Raw genomic sequence first — 10968 nt, forward strand, 5'->3', positions numbered from 1 at the left:
GTTTTCATTTACTTTAGATTCCTGCAGAGTAAAAGTACATAATTGAATACATTGAAAGGAAAAGCTTCAGGTACCAGTTTCCAGATTAATCGAGCCTATTGAAAGTGAACAAATTTATAGCTTACTAAATGAAGTAAAACTTTCGTACCTACCCACCTACCACTCACGATATGTTGATAAATTGACCGGGTTTCATGAACTGAACCCGTGGTAGATGCCTTTTTCGATTCAAAAGAACTGATATAAGTCTAATTGAATAAAAACATTTTGAATTTGAATTGTATTCATGGTCATATTCAGAACAATGGTATTAGAGTTACCTAAGAGACGCGAAAGTGTAAGGCTCGAAGAAATGTTAAAAGGCCTTTTATAAATCTACCTTCGCCGCGCAGGCGTATTTTTGGAAAACAGAGTGGCTCTTCGTGGGAGTATACATGGCAGTGTTTTTGGCCATTTAAGAATCTAGCGCCGCCTCGCAGGCGCAGCTTAAAAAAATATTGGAAAACATAATGGCTCTTCGTGGGAGTATACATGGCAGTGTTTTTGGTCATTTAAGAATCTAGCTCCGCCTCGCAGACGCAGCTTAAAAATTAAATGCCTCCTCGCGGGAGTGCATGGGCCATTTAAAAACCTAGATTCACCTCGCAGGTGCAGCTTAGAAATCAGATGCAGCTTAGAAATTAAATGCCTCCTCGCGGGAGTGCATAGGCCATTTAAAAACCTAGATCCACCTTGCAGGTGCAGCTTAGAAATTAAATGCCTCCTCGTGGGAGTGCATGGGCCATTTAATAAGCTAACTACGCCTCGCAGGCGCAGTGTAAAAGCCAAGTAAGCAACTCCTCGCGGGAGTGTGCATGACATTGTTATGGTCTCAGTGGGATATCAATCAGTCGCTCTTGGGCGTCACCGATATCTATGCTAAGGTTTACGCTCCGTTATACCTGTTTTTTCGTCGAAACCTCCTTTGGTTCGTCTGGTTGAGGGAAAATATCTGTAGAACTTTAGCTTAATTTTACAGGTATAGGCTTATGACCTAATGTTTTTGGCCGATTAAAAACCTAGCTACGCCTCGCAGGCACAGTTGAACTACGCGGGCTGGTCGGCACACCTCGTGCATTTATGTTTGTAATGGTTCATGCCTACTCGCCCTTACAGGGTAGTCGTTGCTAAGAGCACAGCTGCTCTCTTTTCAGTCACGAAATAAATAATTTTATGGTCTTTTGCATAACCTTATTAAAGAAGGTATGGGTTCAAAGCGATACCGAATATATATATAAATATATATATATATTCCGATATATTGATATAAATTTCAAAGGCCACTTGCGTCACGTTACAAACAAATTGGGAAAAGTAAAAGCTCCGAAATTACACATAGGAATATAAATATATTCTTATATCTCATAAAGCGTATCGCATACCGCTTTTTACAAGCTCCCGATATTTTTAATGGGAGTCATCCGAGCATCGCAGTCCTATTGCCATAAATTGACATCTACAGTGTGTACAGTGAGCAATGCAATCATCTTGAATTGGCTGTCGCTCTCTTGCTGCTGGCTAATTGCAGCAAGTATTAAGTTTATAACAATGTGTGTTATTCACACCTCTCAAGCTAAAGGAGCCATACTTCTGACCAAGTAAAGGTGCCTATAAATACATAAAAGGAAAACCAACAAAGCAATTTATTATTTTTATTTGGAAAACTTAATTCTATCATTACACGCTAATTCAATGGATAAGTTAACCTAAATTCATTATCATGATAAACGCATCACCAGCTCACTACAGAGCAGGGCTGTCTTCACTAAATGAGAAGGGTTAAATAGTTTTAATTATATAATAATATTTTTACTATTTACAACTAACCTAATGACTCTATACTTGTCATATATCGTTGTGGTCTATATGAGCTTGCCCAGTGATCAACTGATCAGGTAGATTTGTTCAGTGACTGACATGAGCGTGCGAACTTCGTGCGTGAGTGGCGCCCGCAACAGTACGCGAGTGCGAGTGCATGTTTGCGCCAACAGGGGCGGTTTGCGTCCACGTGACCCACTCTTTCGGCTCTCGAAACTGTATTTTCTGAAGAATGGCAGGTTTTCGCACCTTCCCTCATATTATTGGTCTGCATGAAGCGAAGGATTTGAGATGATGGTATCAGAATCTCCTTTCTTCCATCTACATGCCTTTTGCAGCTTATTCTCTCACAAACAACGTTGCATGGACATCGCGTTTCGTGCTTGAGTGGGCAGACTTCTCTTTGTCGGGCCTTGGACCAAACCGATGCATTCCAGGAGAAAGCGGTTATTGTAAGTTTCAATCAATCAGTATATTTTTGATGTAAATGCATGTATGCTAAGTGCAATGCATTTGATGGAAAGTCAACAAGGATGTTAGAGTTTGTTTAAAAGTATCACCTCATTTCCAAGGTCATGGTCAGCTTTTTCGTCTAGCATGGACTTATGATAGAAGAGGACGCAATCTGCTCCTCTCTTGGAACTGGCATCGTGGCTACCAGATTACTATTATCATTATTTATTATTATTTATAATAGACTAAGCAGCTTTCGCTGATTCGTCTATATCAGAAGTGCTTCGAGTTTTCCGAATGTTTGTTTAATGTTTTCTTGAACTGGTTAACAGAGCTTGTCATAACCACATCCTTGGGCAATTATTCCATATGTGACCGACTCTGTTGGTCAGAAAGTGTTTTAATGGATTTGACAATGATGATGACATGTAACTTCATACAATGTCCCCTAAATCTAAGATTGCTCCTTCTCAGAAACATGCTTTCAAAGTTGGGACATTTAATAGTTATTTAGTATTTTGTACGTTTCAATCCTGGATCATAGTCTAATACATTTTCAGTTTTGCAAAAAAACAACGGTCATGCCGACTATGATTCTAGACTTGGCATTCCTCGGAATTAGAATTTGCTAACCGCATACTTGTATGGCGGAGAAAGACTTCAGAATGAAATGCTAGATTTATTCGCACCTAGCCGTGCCTGGTGTAGCAAAACTTTTTTAAATTGTGCTACTATCTCATTCTATAATCTTAAACAAGACAGCCTTCTTACATGGAAAATTTAATGTTAACTGTTAAAATCGTTTTCCAGTTCAAAGTCACATGACAAAATTTTTTACATGCTCTGCTCGTGGCAGAAGATTCATGGTTATACTTTTAAAATAAAACAACCCCTTTATTTTCAAAATTTTGGTTCAGAAACTGATTCAGCGGACAAAAATTCGTTTCAAATCTATCGAATTTCTATATTTCGAATAATAACTTTGATCCAGCCTGATGTATCAGAACTTAAGATTTGTTTAGGGGTTGTGATTTAATTTCATAGTTATTCGTAATTGTAACATGGTTATTAATTCTGAGGGAATTAGATCTGTGTGCAAAAAGTTCCAGGAGCAAGGTATGTCCGACGCTGGAGCGATATCAGTCTAATCCAAGATGTCAAATGAACATGTTAAGACAGTTTTTTTTGTACATTTTGTTCGGATACTATTGTGCAAGGATTGAATTTTCGTACCGAATCAGCTTACCGTGCCCCTAACTATGTCCTGATCCTCGGCACGGGCTATTTGGGTAACATAAAACTTTCAATAATTTGAAACTGTGAGAATATTCCTTGTTTTCACCAGTGAAATATCCACTTTTATGATTGAGCTTGGTCGATTTCTTTTCATATCTTTTGTGAATTGTCGAGCATTGCTGACTGTCTTCAAGTCAGCGTAGTTAAACATTGTTGTCATAAAATGTCAAAGTCAAAGAATTATTCAAAGTAGTACTTACCTACCTTGTCTTTGTCACTTTTCGACTGTCAAATTTTGGGTTCTTATGATGATGTAATGGTGATACTTCATTACGTAAACTTCAAAACTAAAGTAACGAGGGTTCGAAATGCGCCCAGGTATGAGAAAGGCTCACAAGGCTCAGCTGGGTCCTGTTCTTTAAATTATCACCACTTCACAAAAAGATTAATATTTAATAACAACAAATCTTTATTGACTTCACATAATGTAGTGTTTACAAGCTATCGGAGTTGTTAAGAAACTCATTCCTAAGCTTTCTTATCATTTAAATAATCCTTTACATGGTGATAGGATTTCCAGTAAGTTTCGTTTTATGAAACTTTAAGCTTGTTGAGAGACGTCTCCAAAAGGTTTTTGTTCCCTTTTTGCTTCGAAGTTAAAATCTTTACAACATTGTAATATTGAGCGCGCCAAGGCAGATCTTGGAATGACTAAGTATTGTGCCAGAAGACAGTTTGTAATAACTACGTTTTATCACCATAGCGTGGCATTAACTCATTAATCCCTTCATCATTAATTAATGAAGTCAACATTTCGGCTAACAATAAGTCATTACAAGTCCTTGGTCTGGTTCAAAGTGTCCCAGCTACAGCCGCCCAACGCAGGTTGTAGAGTGTTCCTTATAACTTTTCATGCTTAGTTTAAAATAAACTTCTAATTCTAATAATAGGAAGGATGGCTGCTAGTCAAATCAGCGACTTTTTATCATGTATTATAGAAGCAGGCGTTTTTTTTTTTGCGGAAGTCCATGATATGCAAGGAACCAAAAGCTTAATTTGCTATAATTTATTTTTGACAGTGGCATCATCCCAATTCTTGTAGAATGATAAAACAAAGAGCATGAAGGAAATACCTAAACAATGATGAATTGTTTATTTATGAGTTTCAAATTAAGACTTTCTTCTGTTCTGGTGAGAACTGTACGAACTTTTCTAAATAGCAAAGCTATGAGCCAAGAAAAGGACACTGAACTAAAGAAACTAGACTGTTCTGGGAAGATTTTTCCTGGTCATAGTTATTTTAAACAAAGGAACCTTTCCATTTTAAATTCGCTCCAGGGCATGTTTTGCGCATGTACTAAGTTATTTATTTTTACCCAGGATTGTTCGTTGTGATTAAATTGTTCGTAGTAGATATCTAAGATATCAGATGTCCGAGGATTTCATGCAGGACGGTAATAATCTCAGTATGATTTCGAAACGATTGGGTCAATTGTCTAATGTTTTTGAAATAGCTGTTTTTCGACCCAGTTATATTATTTTTGATGGTATGTATATATTATGTTATTGACTCATAGAGTGAGTCTAAAATATTTAATCACTCTTGCAATGGCAATTGTTTTCATGACTAATCACTATCCTAATATTGATGCTGTCTAATTAATAGGTAGACTTTATATGCAAAGAATGTAGATATTTACAAGTGTTTGTGAGGTCAGCCTTACCTATTGACTGAGTATTACACATACAGGCACGCATATAATTTTATTGCTAAATTTATTGCCTAGCTTATAATGGGTTGCCTGATGTAATACATACACGCGTATATCTTGTCTGTTATTTTGTATGTCGATTTGCAAACTCATTCTTAATTCGCAATCATGTGAATAGTTTGTTAATGAGGATTTACACCCCGTAATTTTTGTTTTCTCTTTTCTTAGCAAGAAAATGGCATTATTTGCTCAACATATCAGTTGTCTTATATATATGTCACATTGGCGTCAAAGATGTTAAATCTTTGTATGGCGCAGATCACCACCACCACCACCAGGCGATAACAAACACGTCTCATATTATTATTAAGCATCGAGTAAGGTACAGTCAAATTAATAGACGCGTTTTACCTACCAATAAAACGCATATTAATTTACTTACCTTACTCGATGCTTAACTTTGAATTCTGCCTGGTGATATTCAACGCAATGAATAAAATAGCCACCTTGTGGCCAAGCTCCGTACTGCTGGCGTTGGTGGTGGAGAGAGAGGGACAGCGCTATATGATAGAGCAAGATAGATGCGTTAAGGCGGGACAAATGGCGCCTATCTCATATTATTATTAAGCATCGAGTAAGGTAAGTAAATTAATATGCGTTTTATTGGTAGGTAAAACGCGTCTATTATTTACTCCAACTCGCAGACACACTTTGAATAGGTACTGAAACAGTCTAAATGATAATAATAATAATTATTATATTCGTGCGTGCCATCTTACTGGGGAATCCCTCAGACATATTGTTTCCGGTTGTTCTTATCTTGCTAACGGCGAATACTTACACAAACATAATCAAGTAGCCAAGATAATCCATCAACAACTTGCTCTTCAGTATGGCCTTGTAGATACTGAGGTGCCGTACTATAGGTACGACCCAATGTCAGTTCTTGAAAATAGCAGTGCCCTGCTTTACTGGGATCGGTCGGTTATCACTGACAGGTATATTGTAGCCAATAGACCTGATATAGTGCTAGTTGACCGATCAGCGCGTCGAGCAATGATTGTTGATGTCACTATTCCACATGACGATAATCTAGTGAAAGCAGAAAAGGAAAAAGTATCGAAATACTTGGACCTGGCCCATGAGATTACCGCCATGTGGAGTGTTGACTCAGCGATTATTGTACCGATAGTTGTATCAGTCCACGGTCTTATTGCGAACAGTTTCGACCAACATCTTAAGAAACTGTCGCTTAACTGTTGGATCAAGGGTAAGATACAGAAGGCAGTGGTTCTTGAGACGGCACGCATTGTGAGGAGGTTCCTCACTCTGGAGCCCTGACCACTGGCGGCTTGGGTCCAACCCACCCTGTTGCCAGTGGGATCCATTTTATCATATTTTTATTCAATTTTTTTTTTCCGTTATTTTAGTTTTTTGTTGTTTATGTTATTTTATTTCTCTTTTGTTTCTGTTATTTATTGATTTTGTTGTTGATGTTATTTTATTTTTTGTTCTTTCTGTGTTTCTGTTATTTTTTCTGTTGTTTTTGTTATTTTATTGTGTTCCCTCCCCAGCCGTGCTCTGAGGGACCGCAGGTAGTAACAAAAACCCACGGTTTGTTCTAAAAGGCCGGGCCGGTTTATTGAACCCAAGGACGAACACACGTTGATAAATATTTTACATGAGTATATATTTCTTACATAGTCGACCAAGACCGCGACATATTGGTCGTACAGCGCCATCTATTATCTGGCTTGGTAAACAGTATAATTGGTCTTGAACATACCGCCCGCCAAGGACATTTAGTGAGAAATGTCCTTAATTAAATGTGTTAATATTATGTACTCGTAAATATGACTATGTTCTTGGTGGGTGGTCTTACATGGTTTGAAACTTGTGCTAAATGAACTATAAATGAACTTGGTTGAACTTTGAAATTACATAATGTTAAATTTTTATTTTATTTTTATTTTATTATTTATTTATATTAAAAATTTACAGAGAATTTTTGTTACAGTAAATGCACTAGTCTTGAATTTTTGAACTAAATTAAACAATCATAAATGAACTAAATTGCGCTTTTAAACCATGCAATGGTTTGCTCTTACATGAAATAAGTTTACAAATTTGATCTTATGAACTATAGATATTATCAGACTTGAGCTATACATAATCTTAAACTATAACAATTTCTTATTATCTAACTAACCTATACATACAGTGTTGATCTAGTAACAGTTTGACCTCAACGATGACTAATCGCATTTTGAATGAATTGCCACCTTTTCAGTATACTTACATTGGACTCAAAATAGTTAAGTATTATTAACCTTTGGTACAGCTATCAGTGGCCCTACGGATCTTACAAATACCGGTGTAAACGGCAGAGAGTCACTGAGATCTGAACTGTCTCCAGATATTATTTTAATGTATATTTTAAATTGTAAGCAACTTTTGTCCTCCTAAGTACTTGAAATATTGTTCTTAAATTCATCGGTTCGTACTTTCTTCTTCAGTAAATATTTTAAAGTAAATGAGAGTTTGATCTCCTTCCGAATGAACTTTTAACTCTGTCGGCAACTGGATACCTAATGTGGATTTTGTGATCTGCACTGTGTATACTTATTTAAATGATTCACCGAACTTGTGAAATTTAATACTAGCTTCTGTTATTTGCTTCACTACCGTGGGACTTGTACTGTAGTAAGTTGTTCTACTTCTTCAAGGTAAGTATTCTTTTATTTTCTTTAAAATTATGCTAAAATTGTCTTTTGCTATTTTGCTATACCGTATGCTTTTTTTTTTTTTTTGAATAAATATTTTTTTCTTTTATACTTAGTGCTATCCACTCTAGTGGCCTATATGATGTATACTAACTGATAATATTGATCTTTTTGTTTCAGGTCCAGACGTTGGCTTCAGTATTCACCGAGCATCTAGATTGATCTTCGCTTCGGATAAAGTAAGTTCTAAATCCTATGGTACTCTTTTTCCATTTTTATTTTGCCCTTGATCTTTGGTTTGTCCTTAATAATTTTTGGCCTTTAATTTTAGTTGTTCTTTTGCTCTAGTTGTTCTTTTTGTTCTAGTTGTCCTTTTTGTTCTATAACTTTGTTCTAGCGTTCTTTTAGTTCTAGTTGTCCTTTTTTTGTTCTAATATTCATTTTTATTCTGCATGTCCTTTTTGATCTTGAGGCTAATTTTGCTCTGTTTGTTCTTTTCCATTGTGTTCTGTTTGTGCTTACCCTTGCTTAAGGTGTCTTGCTGTTGCTTGTCGATTTCTTGTGTGTGGTTTTGTATGTTCTCTTGATCTTCTTTCTTATATATGCTTGTTAATATATCTACTTTATTGTTATTCCATTTTTCAGCTTGCTCTTTTAAGGTTGTCTTATCGTTTCTCACGAATGCATGATGTAGTAAGTAGACAGTTCCATTATTTTCTCTGTCGTTTATGTTTACAGATTTTATATGTCCTAATTGTAAATTTCTGTTGTGTTCTATTTGTTTCAGATCTAAATTCTTCGATAGCCTTTTGTGTGATGGTGGGGTTTTGGTTACGTTCAGGTGTCGTGTCCGATTGCGACCTTCATCTGTCCTATTTGGTGTTCTTGGTTTGAACTTTTGCTCTACTTCTATCCGTTTTGAATTTTTACTTTCAGTGACCTGAGCATGCATAACCGATATTTTCGGAGTGTCCTCGTTGTTCTTGTTAAATTGTTCGTTAACTGTGCCAGACAGAATCCACCCTAATGTTGTTCTTTGTGCTATAAGTTTCCCATTACGGCTCTTCTTTATGCCTTCTTGTACTATTTGGCTATAAATATCAGCACCCAACAGCAAATCGATTGCCTTGGAAGTGTTGAAATGGGGATCTGCTAGTTGTAAGTTCTTAAATTCTGTCCAGTCCATGTTATGCACTTGACGTTCCGGTAAAAACGTAGTTATGTTCTTCAGCACGTAAGCTGTGACCTGTATGTTGTTGTCCTGGTTTGTCCTTGATCTTAATTTGATGGTAACTACATATTTTGATCGTATGGCTTTGTTTCCTTCTAGTCCAGTAATCGTTCCGCTTACAGGAGTCTTCTTAAGACGCAACAGCTGGACTGCAGCCTCAGTTATAAAACTGGCCTGCGATCCTTGATCTAACAAAACTCTGAGGATATGATCCTTACCAGCTTCAGACTCGGTGTTTACTAATGTCGTAGGAAGTAAAACCTGACCGCAACTGGAAATCCTTTGAGTTGAAAGACATGAAACTATTGGTGGAGTATTAGTTAAAGTGCTAGTACTCTCAACAGGTTTTTCTGCCGTTGAACTGGAAGCTGTGCTCTCGACCTCTTGATGCAAAAGGGAATGGTGACGCAATTTACAAATCCTGCAGGATCCAGGATTTCTGCACTGAGAAGATATGTGATTGCTGCCTAAACAGTTCACGCAAATTGAATTCTTGGCCACAAAGTCACGCCTTGTTGCGATATCTTCACCAGCAAACCTCTTACAAAAACACAATTTGTGTTGCTCTGAACAATACTCACAGCGCATAACTGAGGTATTTGTAGCTATAAAAGACTTTGGTTTTGAACTAGAACCACTGTTGTACTGTACTGAAGGTTTTCTAGAATCTACAAATTCTAAAGCGCGAAAACGGTTTTCCATAAAAGTTTTAAATTGTTCTAAGGTTGGCAATTGATTCGAATCGACTGAACTAGAAATATGTAGCTCCCACTGTTTCCGTGTTTCGGAATCGAGTTTGAAAGTAACAATATGAATTATGATAATATCCCATGTGCTAACATCAATGTCTATATTTTTTAAGGCATTCAAGCAGTCTATGGTGGTGTCTATAAGGTCTTTTAGACCAGATGCTGACTCAGTGTTCATCTGTTTAATGCTAAACAAGCGTTTAAAGATGCATTTCGCTAAGTATTTTCTATTGTTGTACCTTTGTTCTAATAGAGACCAGCATCGACTGTAATTTGCACTAGTAATTGGTGTATGCCTTATTACTTGCTCTGCCTCACCCGTTATGTGAGATTTCAAATAATTTAACTTTTGTACATTGTCTAAATCAGTATTATTGTGAACTAGAGAAACGAATAAATCACGAAATGTTGTCCATTCTGAATAACTACCCGAAAAGGTTGGAATAGTAATTTTTGGAAGCTTTACTAACGGGCTGACCTTATCACTATTTGTACTAGGACTTGACTGACTTTCTGTTGACCTAAGTTGATTTAAAGTTCTTATTAACAGAGATTTATAATTGAAATAGTGATCTTTAGTAATATCATAAATTTCTTTTACAACATACTGTGTACTTGCTAAAATATCTGGTTGTGAAATTTCAAACAATTTAGCATGATTTGCTCTAAAAGATAACCAATCGGTTTCTAAACTTTCCGATCTAATTTCTATGTACTCTTTGCTTATCCTTTCTTTTGCACTTTTCTTAAAATTGGATAAATCCTTTTTAATTGAATTATGTAAATCTAACTGCACATTTATTAGTCCTTCCATTTTGTACTCAAATTAAATTAATTATTGATCTACTTAGCTAAAACTTCACCTCTTTACTGACCTATTAAATAATCATTGTCCTCATTTGAACTCAAACTAAAAGTGTTCTAAATAATTCATTTGTACTAATTTAAGTTAAGCAACTTGGAAAATAACCAAGTGAAAGCAAAGTTCTCGATTAAATTAACAAGTG

The sequence above is a fragment of the Maniola jurtina genome, chromosome W (genome assembly GCF_905333055.1).
Source record: "Maniola jurtina chromosome W, ilManJurt1.1, whole genome shotgun sequence".
NCBI lineage: Eukaryota > Metazoa > Arthropoda > Insecta > Lepidoptera > Nymphalidae > Maniola > Maniola jurtina.